This window comes from Microcebus murinus, chromosome 15, assembly GCF_040939455.1.
Source record: "Microcebus murinus isolate Inina chromosome 15, M.murinus_Inina_mat1.0, whole genome shotgun sequence".
Taxonomy (NCBI): Eukaryota; Metazoa; Chordata; class Mammalia; order Primates; family Cheirogaleidae; genus Microcebus; species Microcebus murinus.
Genome location: NC_134118.1, coordinates 15,160,312 through 15,183,126, shown reverse-complemented (window position 1 = coordinate 15,183,126; position 22,815 = coordinate 15,160,312). Strand labels below are relative to the sequence as shown.

Below are 22,815 nucleotides of genomic sequence, written 5' to 3'. Positions count from 1 at the left end.
TCCAACTAGACACTTAAAGTTTCCAGTGTCCTGCCTCTCCCTCCCCCCCATTCAAAATACCCTCAGAATGCAGCTATAGTAATAACCTCACACTCAGAACAGACCCCAAGACAATGACCCTGAGGAACCTCTGGGTTTGGAAAATGACAGTAATTCATTCCCCCAGATTCTTCCTTCAGCAGCAATCTTCCTCAAGTCTAGTTTGTTTGGGCTTGAAAGGTCCAAAATGAGCCACTCTGGCATAAATATTATTTTGAGCAGAAGGCATTTGAGTTCCTTAAATTCCCTATCTACCTAATATCAAATCCTCCCCATAAAAACTCAAAAGTCATAAATCCCCTCCCTGGGAGCAACTAACAGACAATGACACAAAACTACCACATCTTTCATGTATTCTGCTAAGGGCACATTTATCTATCAAAAACTTCACTTGAGGCCAGGCGCGGTGACTCACGCCTATAATCCTAGCACTCTGGGAGACCGATGCTCAAAGTCGGGAGTTCAAAACCAGCCTGAGTGAGACCCCGGCTCTACTAAAAATAGAAAGAAATTAATTGACCAACTAAAAATATATATATAAAAAATTAGCCGGGCATGGTGGAGCATGCCTGTAGTCCCAGCAAATCGGGAGGCTGAGGAAGTAGGATCGCTTGAGCCCAGGATTTTGAGGTTGCTGTGAGCTAGACTGACACCACGGCACTCACTCTAGCCTGGGCAACAAAGTGAGACTCTGTCTCAAAAAAAAAAAAACTTTACTTGTGTCCACCAGTGTCCTTTTTCCCTCCCTTCAAAGTCATTTGTTCTGCCCCTCCCTCATGCCCTCCAGTAAGGTAAATTCTAACCTCCTCTTTGAGTCACAATTCTTTGTGAACCCAATTAAATCTGGGTTTTTCTTCCTCTTGCTAATCTGTCTTTTGTCCATCTAAAACTAAACTTAAAAGGGGAGAGAAAAAAACTTCCTCCTTTACAAACACATATTTAACACAATCCCCAGATTTCATCCAGCACTTTCTGAAATGGAGATACAACAACTGTCTAATTTCACAGTTTTCTAAAGTGTTTATTTTTTGTTATATGATTTTAAAGTTGGAGAATTTTATACAAATAATGCAGATAGAACTGGGCTACATTGTTGGCGTTCTTGGTGCCACCACTTTAGTTACTGAACGTGTTCTACATTTCCATGATCTCGCAGTCCTAAGATTATAAAGACACCAATTGACCTGAGCTAGGAGTAGTAACACGAAACACTACTCAGTGACAGAATCAATAAGCGATGAAAAGTGTAAATGCAATTCACAGAAGAGTAAGAAGATGACTGAACTGCAAATTCAAACTCAGAAAGCTAAGAAAATCTATCGTTCCTCATTCAGCTTCTGCTTCAAAAGACCAGCCCAGTAACTATTTAAGTACAATAAGGGGGGGAAGGGGACCCTCTCATAATGTAAGCATAAGGGAAAAAATGCATTTGAATAAGAAACTTATGCAAAGATTCACTATGTATTCATTTCACAGTGTGACTGAGCTAGAAAGAAAAGGGGGCAGAGACCACAGGGAATGGGCCAATGAAAAAGGAAACACATGCTCTGCCTTCCAGGTCTAAACACACAGTGACCTAATCCAGTCACAGCATGACAACATAAAATACAACCAGGGCTACACCAGGGAGTCAGCTGGGAGTGCCATTCCCAGCCAGCCCCTGAAACAAACTCCCTTTGGGATAGAAATCAGCTTAGGAACTCAATCATTCACCATAAGGGAACCTTCCAGGAAGAAGGCTACAATTTATTCCCAAGCCTAAAGCATCTACAGACAAAGTCAATCTCCACACTCTTGGTCTTCTTGGTAGAATCCAGCTCATTAGTTGAACAACAAAACAATAAAACCATACAGCTGGAGGATAGAGGAGTTGCATGCAGGGAGGCTCTAGAAGAGCCTGGGTATGCTGGGGGGGGGGGGTAGGGGGATGTCCCCATTTACAGCTCCAAAGGTCCAATACCTACAATACCTATCATCAGAGCAGGTGAGCATTCAAATGCTACCTCAGGGAATAATACTGCATTGGAATTTCATTCTGTCATAACAGAACTCATTTTAAGTGAGTATAAAAACACAGAATATAAGCATCATCATAGAAAAAAAAACTTCACGAGAAAGAAAAGCTATCCAGGCTGCCACCCACACCACTGAGACTTAGAACCCTGGAAACTGAAGAGATCTTGTAGATTTTTCCAATTCTGTGCTTCTCTAACTGGGCTCTACAACGGAGTGGCAGGCTAGTAGAAGCCACAAAATGCAGTATCCAGTATCACAAGTCATTTCCAGGAATATAGCAGGCCAAAATATTCCAACTAACCCTTAAAGACATCAAAGAAGTGACGATAATAAGAAATTACTGAGGCAAAATCTAAGAGAAAGGTGGAACCCCAGAGCTCTAAGTGGAAAAATGAATCTACTTTTGTACTTCTAACCCACACAAACCTGAACTTGATTTCACTAGTGAGTAATGGGGAAAAGAAAGGTGGCTCCTACAACAGGAGACCCCTTTTCTATATTCTGGTAGGATTCCCAAGGGCTGGATATCTTTTCGGAGAAGTTGTAAAAATTAAGTGGCCCTCATGAGGATTTGGAATTGAAAATCATACTTTAAACCCTCTAAATAATGTTGGCCTGATGATAATCCTAAGGTGCCTGGCAAAAAACAACATGAATCCTCTGGAAGACAGTTCCTTCCTCTCAAGTCTCAAAAGAATCCCCCACAAATAATTTTTCATTCAGGGAAAATGAATCGCTGTCTGCCAAGGAAATAAAGCACCATGAGCAAAGCCCAGCAGACGCCAAACTAGGAAAATGTCAGTCAGTCATTTCAATCATCAAACTATGTTTTAAACCAATAAAAGCCAAGTCTGAAAATACCCGCATAACAGGAAACTAACACCCAAAACAGTGAACACTGAAACTAACCCTGAACAAACATTGAAACTAACATTTGAATATAACCTAACATTTGAAAAGAACTAACGAGAACTTCTGGAAATCAAAAATAAACTAGTCAGAATTAAAGCTTTAACTTGGTGGTACCAAACCATTTCTCTATTAAAATAAGCCCAAATTGATTTATGAAGTAGAAAGCAAAAATTTCATGAATTACATAGACCACAAGACTCAAAAGTCACACCCCAGCAGAGGTAGGCTCTTTCTAGGCTGGAAATACACAAAGTTGAGATGCACTGTTCCATAGTTGAGAATCTTGTCATTTCTTCCCGATAGATGAGGAAACAGCAGCTCAAGAAGGACAGTCAGTGACTTGAGTAGTATTAATGTACTAATGAAGAATACACAATAACATTTTATCAAAATACTTAAATTAACACTTCATGAAATTCACATAATGGGATACTGAGACTCACACTTAGATAAATGAATGGGTTCATTTCCTGTTGTGCCCAGGGGTGTTAAGAGTTTCTGTTGTCACGACAATGATAAACCAATGCATTTCTTCCCACACTTCACAGTGGCTAAAATAAATACAGATGACAGCTGACCCTATTTGCCCTAGTAAGAATTTTTCAAAATCTCTCCCCATAGGCTCCTCTAAGGAACTGGCTCTACTGCAATCTCTCTGCAACGCTCTCTGAAAAATACCACACCACCCTAAACAACACAGCAGGCTGAAAATACAACAAATTCCATTTTAAAAGATAAAAGTCACTGAGAAAAATGTTGATCAGAATATGGAAATGAGCATCACAGTGAACATGACTTGAGGCACAGATTCTGCGCATAGAAGGACAGCTATAGTGTTAGTCTCTCCTATTCTGGTCTACAACAAAACTTGCTTTGTTTGGGAAAAAAAAAAAAAAAGACAAACTCCACACACTGTTAGGAACATAGCGAAAGGTGGTGACAGACTTATGGAGGTATATTGTGTTTTATGGGTAGATTCCTCTGCTGGGTATAAATTAAATTAAGTCTTGTGCAAGCTGATGCGCGCGAAACCAGGTCAAAAATCAGAGGTGCACGGCACATACAATGTATAAATATTCCACCCCTGCCCCCCCCCACACCCCAGGAAAGGCAATAGGGAAAAATTTTAAGACTCATAGGAATCATAAAAACAGGGATGTGTTGGATACAACATTCTTGTCTGTCAGCTAGAATGTCATCCATGAATACTAAGTATAAGACAAAAAGAACAACTTGCAGGGACAGAGTACTATCTTCAAATTTTTATCCTCCCCAAAGTCCAGAAAGAATAGTCCCCTAACAGCGCAATTGTGTGATAGCAGGATTGGGTGCATCCACCTGGCCAAGAAAAGCACCATGTACTAAAACCTACAGGGAGCTGGGAATGATCTTATAGATGTGAAACTGCAGCCAGCATACGACCGCCCCATGCAAAGGCAATCCAAGATTAAATCACCTTGTCTGCTCAGATGAGTTGTCTGCAGCAGAAAAAGACTTTCACTTAGGTAGGGGTGCAGGGCACCTAAGCAACTGTCTGAACTGAAATTACACCAAAAAAGAAAGTGGGGGTTGGGGAACAGGCATGCAGCCAACAACTAGTCTATAAATAATTTCAAATAAACCACAAGGGAAGGAAAGACATTATTACATTTCTGTCTCTGCACAAGGCAGATGAACAAGCTGAGGAAGGAAACATTTGGGGATACACAAAAGAAAAAGGTCTCTAAAGGGAAATGGGGCTAACTGGCTCCAAGGACTCTTAACCACAGGCATAAGCACTGTCTACTTCACAGCAACGATATATATTAATAGAATAAGCAACTATTATTCATGGAAGGAAAATTATATCCTAAGTGCTTTAAATCATATATAGCACTTAATCCTGAGATAAGTGGGTATCAATGTGTGATTCTCCAATGAGCAACAACATAAATCCCTTGGGGACTTTGAAATGCAGGTTCTCGGGCCCCATTCTCAGACCTCCTAGATCAAAAACTTGGAAGGGCAGGACCCAGGCACTCTGTAGTTTAACTAGTCCTGCAGGTGATTCCGATGCATGCTCTGAAATGAGAACTACTAGGTTAGAGCCAATGCTACAAGGCACATAGTTGTCATTTATCAGACAAAGAAACAGAAGCTCAGAGAATTTCAGTAGCTTTACAAAGCAACAGATGCAGGCTGGTCTGAAGGTTGTGAGTTATCTGAAATGATTATTCACAGTCAATTACATATGGAAACTCTTGTTCTACTCTTTCCTTGTCACTACTGCACTTGACTGGTCTTCAAAAATAAAAGCACAGATGCAAACCAAACACCTACTTTAGTCTAAAACCTGTGCTCACACTAATGCCAGATGAACTGGAGGTCCTAGTTGGCTTAGCAAAAATATATGGGCACTGCTGAGCACCATGCACCTGCCATGCAGTCCTGAGAACAGTCTCCCTATTGGTTTTATTTCCCTTCCCGTTAGACTTCAGCTGAAGCAGGACAGACTGCTTCACAGTTTTGATTCAGTGTTCCCAAATAAAGGGTTTCACACTGGAGCTCTCTAGAACATCCACGGGGTCACTATCCAAGCTGACATCTGTGAGTGTCTGTCTGACAACATTTTTTAAATTGCTTCAATGAAAGGGAAAATCATACTGACAGTCTTAAACATTTTCTTTGTATAATAATTTCAGTTTTTAAAGTATGCAATTTAAAAACATATACACAAGCAAACATAAGAGAGTGTAAAGATGAACTCTTGGGACTGTGAGGAGCAGAGGGCAACTGTATAGTCCTCAAAGAGAGGTACAAGTTTATCCTGATCTTCTGATGCTTGAACCAAGAAATGTGAATAACATGTAAAAGCACTTGTTTACACCAAAGGTAGTGGCAGTAGAGGCGGTCGCAACAGAAGCAACACAAGAGGCCCAAGCCTTCGCTACGCCACCGAGGTGTTTGCTGGCATTAATCTTCACAACCTTCAGCAGAAGAGCATCTTTTAGTAGACACAAGGATTTCAGCTGATGGAAAACAACAGTGTACATTTTGGTTCCTAAATCATTCAAAACATTAACAGACATTCTATAATCATGAGGACGCACAGTGCCCAGTCCTCTCTGAACCATGGATTCTCATCTAGGCTATGGGATGATCTCACACTCAGATGATCTATAAGGGCTCCATTTATTCCAGCACAGTTCAATTAGACTGAATTGTAGAAGGCATAAGAAATGAGAATCAAGAGAGAAATTATGGTAAAGGCAGTTCAAATCCCTACAAGGGGGAATAACTACAAGCTCCAGAAAGGCCAAGTGCCAGTCCACATTATACAATGGCATTTTCCGGAACAACAAGCAGATTACAGCCCTGTAGTCTGCAGGCTGTCACAATGAATGCAAACATATTTCTCCGGGACTGAATAACAGGCTGAACAAATTTGTAACTATGTTCCAGAAAAAGAATGGCTCTGAAAACAACATATATTTAGAAACTGCTAGAATCCCATCCTACACAGCTCCAAGATGACAGAATAATAAGAAATGTAAGTTAATGAATACACTATAGGCTAATTGCAAAGTACCCCCAGATCGGCCTGTATCATGTTCATGGTTAGTTGACGCAGCCCCTACAGTCCATTCATTCCCCAGGAGTGTGGAGATTCTAAAGTGAGCTTTGGACTGGAAAGAACATCCAGCAGTCCCAGAGGTGCAGGCATTGACAAAAATGATCTTACCAGAAGATTATCAATAACCACTCCATGAATTTACATCACATTGCATAAGAGCCAATGCTTGCTTAGTGCAGTTTTAAAATCAAAGCATCAGAGAACAACTTACTTGACTCAGTAAAGCATCTGGCCTATTATTCTGTTATATACTCAACAGAATGGTACTTCATATAGGAGAAGTAATATCTCAAAACCCTCCACATATTTCAAGAAATAACCTGAAGCAAAATATAAATAACAGGACAAAGACTTGTTTTTAAGGTATGGCTTTTGTTTTCCTTTTAAATGTTTTCATCATTCTTTGTACATTTTTAATATAGTAAACCACAAAAATTAACATGAAGGTTAACTCTATGTAACTGAAGTTTTCTATAAAGTGGCCATTTACAAACTTCACAAAAGTTTCCTTTGAAAATTAAACTCCAGAAATACAAATAAGCCAAAGCTAGGTCTTCTTCTACCTCAGGGAAAAATCAAAATCTAAGGGTATTACATAATAAAAACAAATGTTGGATACATTAATTACCATCATTACAAGATGACATGTGTTACCGTGGACTTACATGCTCAGGTTAAATATTTTTTAATTTTAAAGAGACTAGAAAAATGAAGTCAACCTTAAATTGGCACTAAGGAAGGAAACAGATGACCCTTGGGTAAGAAGATGACATTTTTCCTTCTCTTGGCATCATTAATTAAAGCTAGCTGCTGGCAATTCAGAGACGGTGTACTGAAGTTTGAAGACAACAGAGCTTGCTATGGAACTAGAAACAAGCACCTTACATCCTAATCAGATGTCCCAAGGAGTAGAACAAAGTTTACAAGGTATATTTTGGTTTCAGTATACATGGACGTGGAGTTGACCCAGCAAGTATTCATGGAGTCAGAGAAAGGTAAGAAGGATGTAGAAATGGGAGGCGGGGGAAGGGACAGAACAGACAATTACCACCAAAAGAAGTTTGCTCAGTTCCTTGTTAACCCTTTAAAACAACAAGTATGGGCAGTAGTTTAAACACGCATGTGCGTACCCACTCCTTCCAGTATGACAGAGTGAAAAAGATCTGCACAATTATAAATAGTAATATTTGTTCCTGAAATATGACTCCTTTACAAAGATTTCCATTCCTTATATGTGATTTAACTAGTCCTAGAATTTGTTTGCATTCTCAAAACATACAAATATTTATTGCACACCAGATACTGTGCTGCCATGAGGGATACAAAGATAATCAAGAACTATCCGAACTCTCTGAAAGCTTGAACATCACATGGGCACAGCCTAGATAGCAACGGCCACCCACCCCTGTCCCCACCCAAACACAGGCAGGAAAATCACACATTGATCATGTGGATTTAAACCAATTCTGTGGAATGAGCATTAAGCTAGTAGGGTAGATCTAACAAGGCATTTTTATAAAGATTACACTCCAGAAAATTCTATCACTGCAAATCAAAGCCATTGACCCTAAGGAAAAAAAGAAATTATTATTAATATTACTTGATATTTACCTTATTCTAAGGGGGAAAAACCCAATTATTACCATCTCCTCTTAAAATTTTCCAATAGCAGAAATTAACCAAAATCACTCTGAAACAAGTAATTTTTGGTTGCTGCCTACCAGGGCCAGCCAAGGCCCCAACCAACCAGAAAATGAAAAGGGAGGGGAAGGAGGGTGAGAGGGTGCAGGGAAAGAGTAGGGTGATAGCAGTACAAAGGAACATTCAATTCCCATCTTAGTCAAAACATTTTTAATTGAGCTAAGCAGCCAAGTGAGGCACTAACATCACAGAGCATTCTGCATAAAAAAAAAGTATGTCTAACAACCCCCACATAAGCACTCACATGTGAACCACAAGTGACATTAATGGCTGTCACCTCCTTCACTAACCAGGTGACTCCAAACTCTCACAATTCCAGCATTTAGTGCCTTTCATGTGAGATGCCAAGAACCAGTGTCTATGTGTTCACTACAAATTTCATTAAGGAAGAATCAGGAACTGGTACAGTATTTCCAAGAGGGTCAGAAAATGCTGAAACAGATCAGGGCAATGTTTAGATTTATCCCTTGAGGGTGTGAAATGGCAAGGAAGGCATAAGCATGTTACATTCCTGTTGAGACATTCCTGTTTAAAAGACTAGCAAGAGCTGTTATGGAAGAGAAGGGAAGAAACTGGTACCCAGCAGTTTCCGTGGCAACCACAAAGCATGCTAGACCATAATTTGCATGGGAGGTGGATGTGATATCCCTGCAATCTGATCTCCGAGGTAACAAAAAAAGGAAATGGCCACAGCGGTAATAAAGCCGCCTCAAATGAAGTTCTAGACATTTTCCTAGGTAATAAATACATGTAGCAGAAGCCCGTGTGCTTACCAGAAGCCTTAAGCAAATTATGGGGGTGGATGCTCGCTGGCATGAGTGTTCTGCCAATGTTTAAGCCTGCACAGGACACATATATTCCAAGGCAGGGCTCGTGTTTTTCATTCCTTCCCTCACACTCCAGCCCACGTGCACCGACACCCTTAGGGCAGTGGTATGGTGCAGGTTTAAGAAGAAGAAATGAGTACCTATACAAAGACCTTTCCAGACAGTGACCCAATTCTAGCAAGAAAAGGAACTTGCTAAGGAACGATGACTTCAGTCTCACTTATGAAAACACTTACACAACTCCAGGAAGGTAAGCGTAAAATGGTAAGTTTAAAAATGAATTGCACACAGCCAAAAAGAGTTGCCAGAAAGACACATTCCTGCTTTACATCCCTACAAAGTGCTAGTTCGCATCTGTCAAGGTGCCGAGGCACCTCTAATTACCCAGGCCAGATATGTGGTGCTACAGTGCACACAGAAACACATGCACACTTAAACACGGAAATTCCATGATGACTTTAAAACTCGTGACATGTAAATTTATACGATAAGCACTCAGATTAAAACCATAAAACAACAGTGATAGCTTTCAAACAGTACAATCCCCAGTCCCTTTTAATTGGCCTAGAACCTCTTATGTTTAAGTCACCTCTTCCTTTGAGGGTAAAAAAAATGGCAAGGAAGATTGGGGTTTGTTTTTCATTTACTAAGGTTAACATAGGAACCCCTCTTGGAGCTTGTCTGCTCCCTACCAGAACTGAAGTAAGCTCATGTTGTCATTCCACATCCACACAACAAATATTGAGTCAGTGCCTCTAAGCACATCTTGCCTTAGACTGATTTGGACACAAGCATACCAATCTCCTACCCTAGTGTGGAGATTTGTTATCTCATTTAATTCTAAAAACCACCTGGGCTGGGCTGTTGGTTATTTCGAGTCTGCCTAGCTGGGACTGGCCAAGGCACAGCCAACCAACAACCATATGTGTTCTTTCAAATATCAACTAACCATCCTACCTCAAGCTCACCACAAAAAAGAAAAGTTAATATCCAAACCCTGCATTCTCCCAGCCCTCTTGTAATGTCAGTCAGATAAGAGCATGGCTCTGGAAGCACGGAGGCCTTCCAGAAGGAGGCTACTTACAGAAGCACAAGGAACCCTTCACTTGTCAACCCTCAGCCCCCACCCAAGGATTACCAAGAGGCCCAGCTTCACAGCCGCTGGCAAACAGCCCAGCACTCGAGATGCTCATCAAGTTATTAATATAACTCCACTGCACCCAGCTGCAGGTACTGGGCTTGTCTTCCTGAGAAACCCATAGCTGGCAGCTCCCATCAAGCTCAGATAGGAAATCATAGAGGCCTGACTTACCCAGAAAAGCATGGCAAGAGGGAAAGGGTCTCCTGCTCACCCTCTTTGATTCTTACTCCCTCCCACACAGTGAAAAATGAAGTGCACAAATCACCTTACTGAAGCTGCCCCAACTTTCCTATACATTTCACTAGGCACTCAGCCTGTGTCCCACAGACTTCACACATCCTTGTGCAGCACCCTTCGCACTGTGGCTCAGTCTGTTCTGTGCTGCTTGAACAGAATACCAAGACTGGGTAATTTATAAATAACAGAACTTATTTCTCGTAGCTCTGGAGGCTGGGAAGTCCAAGACTGCAAGACAGGCATCAGGTGAGTGCCTTCCTGCTGTACTGTAACATGAAAGAAGGCATCACATGGCAATAAAACAGACACAAGGGGGCCAAACATTCCCTTTTATAAGGAACCCACTCAATCCATTCAAAAGGATGGCGTCTTCATGATCTAAATACCTCTTAAAGGTCCCACCTCCCAACATCTCTGCATTGGGGATCAAGTTTCTAGCACATGAACTTTAGGGGACACATTCAAACCACAGCACACTGCAAATGAAATTATTTGCTTCTCTGTTTTCCCTGAATGCAGATATCTGGCTGCTCAAATAAGGCTTAATCAATCATCTCTTTAGCTGTCAGTATCTGACAAACTATTTGCATTTACAAATTAGCATCCATGGACCCTTGTTCCTTGGAGGACACATCCTTCTGCTGGTTAAAATGGGATCACTTTGCCCAGACACCAAAAATTCTCAGGCCACTCAAAAATCCACAATTCTTCAATCTTTCTTTATCATCATAAACCATGATGGTTCTTCACCGATTTACTCTAGGTAAGCAGAAATTATTTATTGACTCTCTATACCAGGAGCTTCATCTCCTAGGCAAAATATAGTCTTCTATGCCTCAGTTTTCTTATTTATAAAATGAGAATGATAATAAAATGACCTACCTCAAAGGATTTGCTGAGAGAATTAAATGAGCTAATATATGAAGAATTACAGGCAGTGGCCAGGCGCATCATAAGTTTGTGTTGTGTGCTTGCTTGTGTTCATATCAACACAGCCACCCTTCAAAGTTGGTGTTCTTTTAGAGGACTGACTCTCCCATGGACAGAGTAGATTCAAACCTAGTCTACACGAATCTCAAATCTTAATTTATCCTTACTCCTGATACCTAATCAAAGGTCTACTATAAGATTGTGCTAGGAAAGCATGTTGCACCTTAAGCCATCAGATTCCTGTGATCACTGAGGGTCAAGGCATCCCAGAGTCTCTTCCAAATCAATATAGGGCAAGAAGGTCTTGAAGATCAGGAGGCATCAGAGATGGACACATGCTAGTCTATACACGGCTGTATGCCTCCCAGGGACCCAGAATCACTTTGAGAGTTTAGGAATGTGGGCTCAGAAGTCTAAGCAACATGCCCTGGTCACAGTTCCCAGGAGTGAGGAGGCCCAACCACTAGGGGAAGAGTAGGATTGTCCAAGGAGAAAAGTGCTTTGAGAAAACAATTAAGGAGACTCCACTCAAGGGCAGAGAATCTGAAAACAGCAGGGCCATAAAATGCAATTGCAGTTGCAAAGGCCCTGAACACTGCCTGCCAGACCTGTTTCCCACTGCCTCCCTTACCATGCCCCTAATGAAAGGCCAGCAAGGAGTGGAGATGAGAAGTGACCAGCTTCCTCAGCTCCTGTATAACAGAGATCTCACCCAGGATAAAATGTAGGGGGCCCAGCCCAGAGTGAAGTTAAGCATACAGAAGTATCTCTCAACCACAATTATCCTGATCTGGGTGGTAACAATTTGTCATTGCTTCACCCAGAGGCACAGAGCAGAACGTGAAGGAAAACCTTAAAAGGGAACCTGCACTCCATCCTGCCATTTAGGCCACAAATCCACCCATACATGTCCCATAAAGGTGAACCCTAAATACCAGGCTGCCACGGATCCATCATGCAGGAACAACGTGCCCCAACAAACCGTGTTCCCCACTTAGTTCCAACTCTTCCTGCTATGAAGTGGAATTCTACCTCCAACTTCAATCCTTCTGGACTCAGTATTTTTATGGTTCTTCCCAAAAGACAAGACCACCACCCTGCCCCCACCCCTATTAAAACCACCTGGACCTCAGTTTCCCTTCCCCTGATGGCAGACTGGACTGTACTTCTGGGCCTTGATAAAAGAGGTTGCCTGGCACCTTTCAACACTATTCCCACGCAGAGTCAAGTAGGCCTAACACACGAGAAGACACTGATGGACTCGGATGCTTCACTAATGAGAAAGAAGGATCAACTTTTTGTAAACTGGAACAATGCAGGATTGTTTTATAACTCCAAAGTAGAGGCATACGACTGGTAACCTGCCAATTTTAACTGCTGTTAAAATTCCAACAATCAAAATTCCAACAGGAAGGAGGAGAGGAAAGCCCTAAAACATTTCATGTGCAAAATCCCTCAGATGTAATATTTATTTGAGGAGCTTCATCTTTTCTACAAACAGCAACCATGAAGCTAGAGAGAAGTATAGGTGGGGACACACAAAATGCCCTAGGTATGGAGGGGAGGGGAGAGAACTTGAGTTATCACACTGCAGTCTGAACTAAGGGCTTCTGCTGCAGGGGAAGAACGTGGCTGTGAATGCAGGTAAGTAGCATGTGGCAGCTTCCAGAAAACAGAGCCTATGAGTACTTCAGAGGAGAAAACCTCTGGCAAGCTCAGAAACACTACATTAGCTCCACTCTCTGCAACTGCGGACTTCTAACCCAAGGACCTCACTTTCACCTTGGTGACTTCAGCTCAAGGTGATGGTTCCACTCCCAAACTTGGACTAGTCGGAAAGGTAAATATCTACAACCAGGTACTATAAGGTGAGCCAAGACTTTTACCTTGCCCCCAAGACCAGTAACTCCAGTCAACTGGATAAAAAGTGAAGATATATATATATATATATAACATATAACATATATACTTTCAGAGCAATTGAAGAACCACCCACCCACTAACATCACTAAAAACACTCCCGGATCTCCTTGGAACAGCTCCCTAAACACAACAATCAGCCGGATCTCAATTGCTCTTACATCCAGGCTGCCTGTGCTCACAGGAAGGCATGAACCTGAAACACTGGAGGACTCCAGAGATTATTTCAGAAGCTGAATGCACTTTGTTCAAGATAAGCTAAAGTTTCCTCCTTATCTATCTATTGCATGGTTTACAATGAAGGAAAAAAATTCCACTTATTTCATAAAAGAAGGAATACAACGACTGGCAGAGAAGAGACTGTTTACTAGGCAATATGACCTAAGGAGCCACAGAGATGCCCGCACAAAGGTGCTCAGTGTGTGCAGCTGGGGGCCAGCCACACCTCAGCTCACTTAGCAAGCTGCTGGCCCTAAAGGAATGCCCTTTTATAAAATCTGTCTGTCCAGAGGAGGCACCTGCAAATAAGACCTACCTTTGATACACCTTATGGAAGGTGATATAGCACCAGTCCAAGCATTACAGATATGAAGACTTGGATTCAAATCATGTTAAATCAATTGTAAAGTGGAAACAATGAAACCTTAAAAACAGGCATTTCAAGAAAATATGGGCAACATTTTTTTTAGCACAATGTTAAATGTGCTAAGGGGTAGTTCTTCCAAATGGGTAGTGACTGATAGAGTCAGATTCTATAGCTTCAAAGAAATGTAAGGATTTCTAATAGTCATAAGGCCTTATTGTGGAGTGAGGCTTACCATTTACGGGTCAGTCAAATGCTTCTTTATGAATTTTGAAATGCTTTCTCATTGGGTTAGTGCTGACTTACAATATCCACTTTTTTCTTTTCCAAAGGACTAACAAAACTAAATGAAAAACTTATGTGCTGAAATTGAAATTAAAAAAAAAAAAAACAAAAAACTTATGATCATGGCTAAGATACAAAGCAAATGTGGTAATTACCATTTCCTGAAGGTCTCTCTCGCATGAGCTCTCTCTCATTCAACATTAAAAAAGAAGAAGAAACTTCTAGCTTCTACCAAACATGGCATAATAGGGACAGGAGTTACCTCCTGCCTGCCTGAAAGAAGTAAAAATCCACAGAAGACAATGGGCATTACACAACAATGAAATGTGATCCCTGAGAGATGGAAAACAAGTGATTCTTCAGCTTACTGCCTTGAGAGAATTCTCAGGCTGCAGCAGAGTTAGGAGAGAGTCAGGCAGAGCCTACAGAAATCTAACATGGAAAAGACAAGGGGAGACCAAGGTGAGCAGAACGTGTAAGACAGAACTCTGTAGGGCCAGAGGCACACAGACAAGGCTGGAATCTGCCATGGGGGGCAGCTCCTCAGGCTTCTAGCTGAGTACTGGAAACCACATGTGTGTTAGGAATCTACCCAAGGGAAAGAAAGGATTAGAGGGAACAATACTCAGATGCCACAAAGGGCCAGGAATAGTGCTGCTTCCTCCTAGGGCAAGTGGTAAACATCATAATTTACAGGACAACGCAGTGGTCCCCAACCTTTTTGGCACCAGGGATCACTTTCATGGAAGACAATTTTTTCACGGATGAGGGGTGCTGGGGGGGGTGTGGGGGGGGGAATGATGATTTCGGGATGATTCAAGTGGGTTACTTTTATAGTATAGTCAAACCTCTCTGCTAATGATAATCTGTATTTGCAGCTGCTCCCCAGCACTAGCATCACCACCTCAGATCATCAAGCATTAGATTCTCCTAAGTAGCACACAACCTAGATGCCTCACTCAACCTAGATCCCCTGCATTCACAGTTTACAGTATGGTCTGCCTGCCTATGAGAATTTAATGGTGCTGCTGATCTGACAGGAGGCGGAGCTCAGGTGGGGATGCTAGCTGATGGGGAGCAGGGGTAAACACAAAAGCAGCTTCCCTGGCTTCAAGGCAGCTCACCTCCTGCTGTGCAGCCAGGTTCTGGTCTAGGGGTTGGGGACCTGGGGATTGGGGACCACAAAAATAAAGTACTCATAAGGGTTTTACCTGAATAGTGAGGAAAATATTGCCCTATAGTGAACGCTGCAATAAAAGCAAGATCCAAATGGATCAAACTGTTCCCCAATAGCTTAATCAGATCCCAGAACACTCAAGAATATGTACAGAAATACACATATTTCCTGCACGTACCGAAGAAAAATTTACAATGCCTGACATGGGAAAAAAAATTACCAGACAAGCAAAGTAGCTGGAAAATATGACTGAAAATGAGCACGGGGTAGGGGGATCAATCAATCCCAAATGATCGAAGGAGCTCAGAGGAAAGATCACGCATATCAGCAAAGACACCGAAGATTATTCCAAATATAAAAGCAATGCCTGAGATCAAAGACATACTCCATTGGGTTTAGAAGCCATACTGGGTATAATAAATTATCTAAAAATGAAACATAAGACCAAAAAAAAGACTAGGGGAAAAAAAATGAACAAGCACCAGTGAGCTGTTAGACAACTTTAGACAGAGTACTATATGTGCAAATGAAGACCCAAAGGGAGAAAAAGGAACAGACAAAAAATATCTGAAATACTAATGGCTCCAATTTTTCCACAATAGATGCAATCTTCAGAACTAATAAGCTCAATGAACCCCCAAAACACAAGAAACATGAAGAAAAACTATACCAAGTCACACTACAGCAAATTTCTTAAAACCAATAATGGATTGAAAAGTAAACTGGGGAAAATAATACTTCCTAAAAAGCTATAAGAATGACAGCAGACTTCTTGTCAAAACGATGCAAATCGGAGGACAGTAGAGCAGTATCATGACAGTACTGGCAGGAAGCCACTATGAACCTACACTTCTATACCCAGCAAAAAAATAGCTTTTAAAAATGAAGGTGAATTCTTACAACCATGAGTGATTCTTCAATTATCATAAAATGGAAAGATTTTCTAGACATATTCTGAGACATACAAAAGCTGAATAATTCCTCCATCACTAGCACACCTATTCTTAAAATGTTAAAATAAAATAGTTCAAGGAAATGATACCAGAAGGATAGCTTGATCTATAGGAAGGAAAGAACATCAGAAATGCCAACTATGTGGGTAAATTAAAAGAGGTGCCAGGTTATATAAAGCCACATTTACTCTGTATTTGTTTCCACATTTTCAGAGATCAAAGGTGCCACATAACATCCTATTTCTCAGTTTTGTCCCTTCCTTACTTCCTATGAGTAGAAAGCATATTTAAGTCATGACAGCTCTAAACTTTTAAAATTACAATAGTATTTCTCTATTCTTTGTAAAATACTCCTCAAAGTTGTAACAGCAGAAAGCTTTGCTGCTCAGTGGAGGCTTCTAAACCTCTTCAACAGTTAAGAGAAATATACCTAAGCTATCTGTTGCTTGTTTTGCTTTGATTTTTACTTTGGGGGAATAACATTTCTGTTACAGGGACATGTAAAAATGATTTAGGCATTTAAAATTCTAATTCTTGGCCGGGCGCGGTGGCTCACGCTTGTAATCCTAGCACTCTGGGAGGCCGAGGCGGGCGGATTGCTCAAGGTCAGGAGTTCAAAACCAGCCTGAGCGAGACCCCGTCTCTACTATAAAAATAGAAAGAAATTAATTGGCCATCTAATATATATATATATATATAAAATTAGCCGGGCATGGTGGCTCGTGCCTGTAGTCCCAGCAACTCGGGAGGCTGAGGCAGTAGGATTGCTTAAAGCCCAGGAGTTTGAGGTTGCTGTGAGCTAGGCTGACGCCACGGCACTCACTCTAGCCTAGGCAAGAAAGCGCGACTCTGTCTCAAAAAAAAAAAAAAAAAAAATTCTAATTCTTAAAGATGCTCACTGGAATAACCCAATTTACAACAATGCATGCTGTCAAGGAAGACTCCAGTACATTTAGAATTATCCCCTTTTCAAACTTGAGGTGAGAAAAGTATTTCATACCAACAAAGTAACTCAGAACAAAAAGAATAAGGAAATCAGTAACCCAGACAATTCAGCTGTGAACATACTAGTTAAAAGCCTGAGATGATTCTTACCATTTTCATATCTAGAAGCTAAACTATACTCAGTTTTGACATCCATACAACTTCCAATAATTCTTGGCATTCAAAATACAATCTACTGAAATAGGACTGTGTTTGAACTCAGCAAGCCTCTTTCATCGAACGCCTAACTAAAAGCAGCAGCTCCTTGTTTAACAGAAGAGAAAATTTATATCCCTGCAAAGGCACAGTCTGCACTGTTCTATTAGTTCAACAAAAACTTTCAAAGTTTGCTTTGTGAAATGTGTTAGCACACAAAATGCACTGTACACTTCAACAGAATACGAGGCTGTCGGAGTTAACAAGGAATCTCAGCATTACGCACTAGGGCCCAACCATAAGGTGTATCGGGATGACTCCAGTATGAATAACCATGATGGACTCTGTCCACCAACACCATGTTTTCACAAATTATAACCTCTACCGACTCCTGTCTGCTCCATGCAAGCAAATACCAGGCCACACCAACCTCTGTGGAGGAAAATCACACCATACACCACAGCTTCTTTCCTGTGACTCAATCACCTTAAAGAGGGGGACACGCCCACACTTTTCCATCTGCCTACAGATGGCTGCAGCGGGGTGGCATGGAGGAAAGACATAAATCGTAATTTGTATAAATCAGCAACACTCTGAAACACGTCTGAGAAGTCTCCACTGGACATGCATATTAACATGTAACAGTTCAGCTCGGCAAAGTGGCCTTGAGTCCCAGCTCCTTTGGACTTGGGAGGCTGAGGCAGGAGGATTCCTTGACACCGTAAGTTCGAGACTAGCTTGGGAAATACAGTGAGAACCTGTCTAAAATTAAGGAAAAAACAAACAAAAAACACGAACACGTGTAGCAATTCATGCGTCACATACACTGACGATGCTAATAACATCAAACACAGAGAATGGTCATTATACATCTGAAAGAATATGCTCAGGTCACAACCCACCACCTGGTAGTTAGTTACTGCTGCCTCACATCTCACAAATGAGTGAACTGAGGACCAGAGTCATTACATAATCTGCTCACGGGCACACAACAAGTGAATGTTCAAGCCATAGTAAGAAGCCACACATTCTGGCTCAAGCCTGTGCCCACAATCACTGTAATACAACACAGTCTCCATGAGAATCCCACTATTGTCTTTATATTTTTCAACCCTTTTAGATAAAATATAAACAGTTACTCTTGCTCTCTCTATGAGGGGCCAATTCAAATGAACTCTTCCTGAGCACAAATTTTGATCTTCCACTGACTTACACCTAAAAGTAAACCATCACTAAATTCACTCTACAACACCCTCATTTCCATTTGCCAAACAGATAATCTCCATAACCAGCCTTCCAAAGAGTTTCTCACCATCGCTACGCAACTGACTGACCAAAATCTGTATGTTCTGGTTTTTGCAAATACTGACATACTTCTGGGAGGAAATGCAAATTTCACAAGAGGAACCAAGTGAAACAGAATGGGCAAGTTAAGAACACAAGAGGGCTGACTAAAAACTCTGTAGTGTTATTCTAAACAACAAAAACTATGTTAATGTGAAAAACAAAACTGTCCCAATGCTCAAAATAAAACCAACACCTACAACAACTTAAAGATGAAATAAAACAAGACAATGACAAAACCATTCAGCCTGCAATGTGAGCTGAGTGTCCCACCAGCACAGAATCCTTCTGGTCATCTGTGGTTGGGCTGCTCTGCCCATCGGGGAGCTTCTGATGAGAGGGTGAGCTTTCACTTTCACCAAAAGTGACCTCGTGATCTCAGAAGATGACATTTTAATGGCTGGGTAAAAAGATATCAGTTTGGGGTGGTGTTGTCTACATAAAGAAAAACTGAGGAAAAGAATTAGAAACTTGAGAAAAACACAAAATCCTATAGAACTCTGGATTATATCTGCGAGAAAGATCTCCAATTTCAAGTAAAAGCAATGATACCAAGTATATAGAACAAAACATGGCTTAGTGGGTTTCCTGTAGAAAAATTAACACTTTGTAAACAGATGGATGTTTTAACTGAAGACTTAAAACCATATCATAAGCATCAGATAAGTGTAATTGATTCAATTGGTAGGTTGAAAAATCAGACAGGATAATATCTGAACTAAGGCTGGCCTCATTCTTCTCCAGGGATTTTTATTTTTCTTAAGAAGGAAGTCACTCATATATAATCCATCTCCCTCTCCTCCTTCCCTCTACTCTAGAAAAAAGATATATTAGCTGATGATCTTAAAGTAAGGTACCTCAAGGGTGTGCACAGCAGGAATAATTAAGTGTACAATAGCCAACAATTCATACCATTTAAAAAAAAAAATAGAGAATGCTTTTTCCAAAACAAACACATAAATCGTGAGTCTATGCTATGGTTTGAATGTATCCTCCAAAATTCAAGTGTCGGAAACTTAATCCCCAATGCCACAGAGCTGAGAGGTAGGACCTTTAAGGGGTAATAAGGTTATAATGGCTCAGGAATGGAATAATGTCATTATCTTGGGAACAGGTTTGTTATAAAAGTGAGTTTGGTTCTCTCTTACCATGTGATACCTTCTGCCACGCAATGGCACAGCAAGAAGGCCTTCTCCAGATACGGCTCCTCAATCTTGGACTTTCTAGCCCCCAGAACTGTATATGAGCCAGTAAATTTCTGTTTTTTAAAAATTACCCAATTTCAGCTATTATAACAGGACAAAAAACAAACTAAGTCTCCCTGGATTTTTAGAATTCTGTGTTTTCTCCCCCAGAAAGACTAAATGTCAAAAAAGAATGCAAATGGTCACTCTTAAAACATGCTCTTCCCATGTATATGTGACATTTAGGGAATTTAAGACCCATGAGGGGAAAAAAAGCATCTGGTCAACAATCCACCCAATGCTTGAATTCACATTTCAAAATAACTAAGTAGCTCCTCGGGGCTTGACTTCACTACACTCCATCAACTTATTAGAAAAGGAACTGTATAGTGAAATGAAGGAATGTCGAGCGCCGCAGTTTGAACATTACGCTAATCAAGGTCCAGGAATCCAGGTTCCAAGCCATTCACCCTGCATTAGAAGGCAGGGTCACAACAAATAACAAGGCAAGATCAAAACAAATGAGTACTTCAAGGCCAGAAACTATTAAAAGTTATTTATTTCATACCTGCCATATACCCTGCAACACTGTAAGAAATGTGTGCCCTAATAACACTATCTGTTTGAAAGGTACAAAAACCTCCTCCTGTAAGCAAGGTCACCCCAAGATCAGCAAAATCTACCCTATCAAACCTTAATCCAGACTAGGCTTTGTGGCTCCCTCCTGTAACCCTCGCATTCTGGGAGGCTGAGGTGGGAAGACCATTTGAGGCCCACAGTTTGAGGTCCCAGTGAACTATGATGATGCCACTGCCTGAGCAACACAGTGAGACCCCATCTCTTTAAAAAAAAATTTTTAAAGTTAAAAATTTGTTGAGCATGATAGCACACGCCTGTAGTCCCAGCTACCTGGGAGGCTGGTACAGGAAGATAGCTTCAGTCCAGGAATTTGAGGTTGCACTGAGCTATGATGATGCCATTGCACTCTAGCCTGGGCAACAAAGCAAGACGCTATCTCGAAAAAAGGAAAACCAAAAACCTAATCCATATGTGACCTCGATAGACTTCATTAGTAGAATGTGACCATAACAAAATTACACTGCAATGAATCCTTAATTCAGTAATACAAAATATTTGGCATATCACTAATTAAAAGAGGATTTGTAATAATTAGTTCTCCTTAAACTATCTCTGAAAAGAGTTTCTCTTTTCCACTGCCCTGGACACTTCAAGTTAAATGACTGCTACACAACGTTCCCATGCAAAGATGAGTCAGCAGCGCTGTCATCTGAGAGAGGCAATAGGAGTTAGGGACAAAGAGTCACCCCTCCAAAAGAATAAAGCCTACTGACATTCGCCGTTGCACTCTGATGCTGACCAGATCCCAGCCAGAAGTGAGGGTGACAGTCACACAGCTAAAGGAGTGGGTGCCCAGACACAGGGAATTCTGTCCCCCGAATGGAGATGAAGGTTGATGCCAGATGCATGAACACTCGCCAGTGCTGGAGGCATGGATAATATCATCACACATTCCGATATATTTACTGACATGATTTTTTACACATCCTTGAAATCCCTCTCTTGTGATGATTCATTTTTCAAACTGGAGCAGGGAGAATGTTTGTTATGGAGTATCTGTAATATAATAGGTTCATTACTTAGAACTTAGACACTCTTTTTAAAAGAATGATGCGCAAAGCCTACTATGTTGGCAGATCTGTCTTACACATGCTTGCTAACTATACTAATAACAAATCACATGACACCTTCTAAGACAACACAGAGGATTAAGAGAAAATGAGGGCAGAACTTAACACAGAATCCATGAATTGTGGGCTATTTAAACACAGACACTTAATGATGGAGAAAAATGAACTAAGGCTTTGAGCTATGAATCTCAAATTTCAGATCCAAAGGCTGTTCTGCCAAGAATTTTACATAACTACACATGGCTAATTTGTCCTTTTCCCTTAATTTCCACTATACTCACTTCTTCTGTAGGTAGACACACACAGACTGTTTCAAAAAAGTGACCATACTTCTCCAGAATGGGTAAATGAAGACAACCAGGCCAGGATTGTTTTTGTTTTGGTTTTTTTCCCCTTTTCTTCAATCTATCAAATGATCCAACTCTAAGAAAAAGTCATGAGGACAGTCATCCAGAACAACATTGAATATAAAAAATGAAATATAAATTCTAAAGGGGGGCAAAAAAGGAGGAACTACCACATAAGATATGAAAAAGGACAGAAACCAGCAAAGGGTTTTAAAAACACCCATTAGAAGCATTACTATTTAATGTCACTGCCACTGTTTGACCATGAAACCACAAACTATTATCAAACCACCATAGCCAACTTCCTTATCAAACTATCTTAAACTTATTTAGGGAAGTCATACAAAAATAAACGCTGTTATAACCAATTCCACTGCTACAAACTTGGAACTTGGTAAAACAGCAATGGATCAGAAATACACAGTGTAATTTTTGCTTTCCTGGCAAGGGAAAAAACTTTAAGAAACACCACACGTTTAATTCTTCATATTATTTGAAACATCTCTCTTCAAAAACGGCAAAACACCACCTAATACATTCCCCAAGAATGCTGCTGCTGAGAACGAATGAAAATGAATAGTTAAGACAGGTGTCGCACACTGGGGGCTCTTTGGCTAAATCTTCCAGCAGGAACATGTTTTATTTGGTCCTTAGCACTTTCTGTTTATTCATGTTTAATTACAATTACTGGACCATACTTAGATATCAGGGCATTTGATACAAAACCCATAATTCTGGCTCCTCTATGTAAATCAAA

General features: G+C 40.8%; 1 protein-coding gene across 3 annotated transcripts in view; it reads right to left on the bottom strand.

The window, feature by feature from the left end:
• The window catches only part of JARID2 (jumonji and AT-rich interaction domain containing 2), a 248,002-nt gene that overhangs the window by 77,286 nt on the left and 147,901 nt on the right, over positions 1-22,815 (bottom strand). The gene's annotated exons all lie outside the window — the stretch shown is intronic.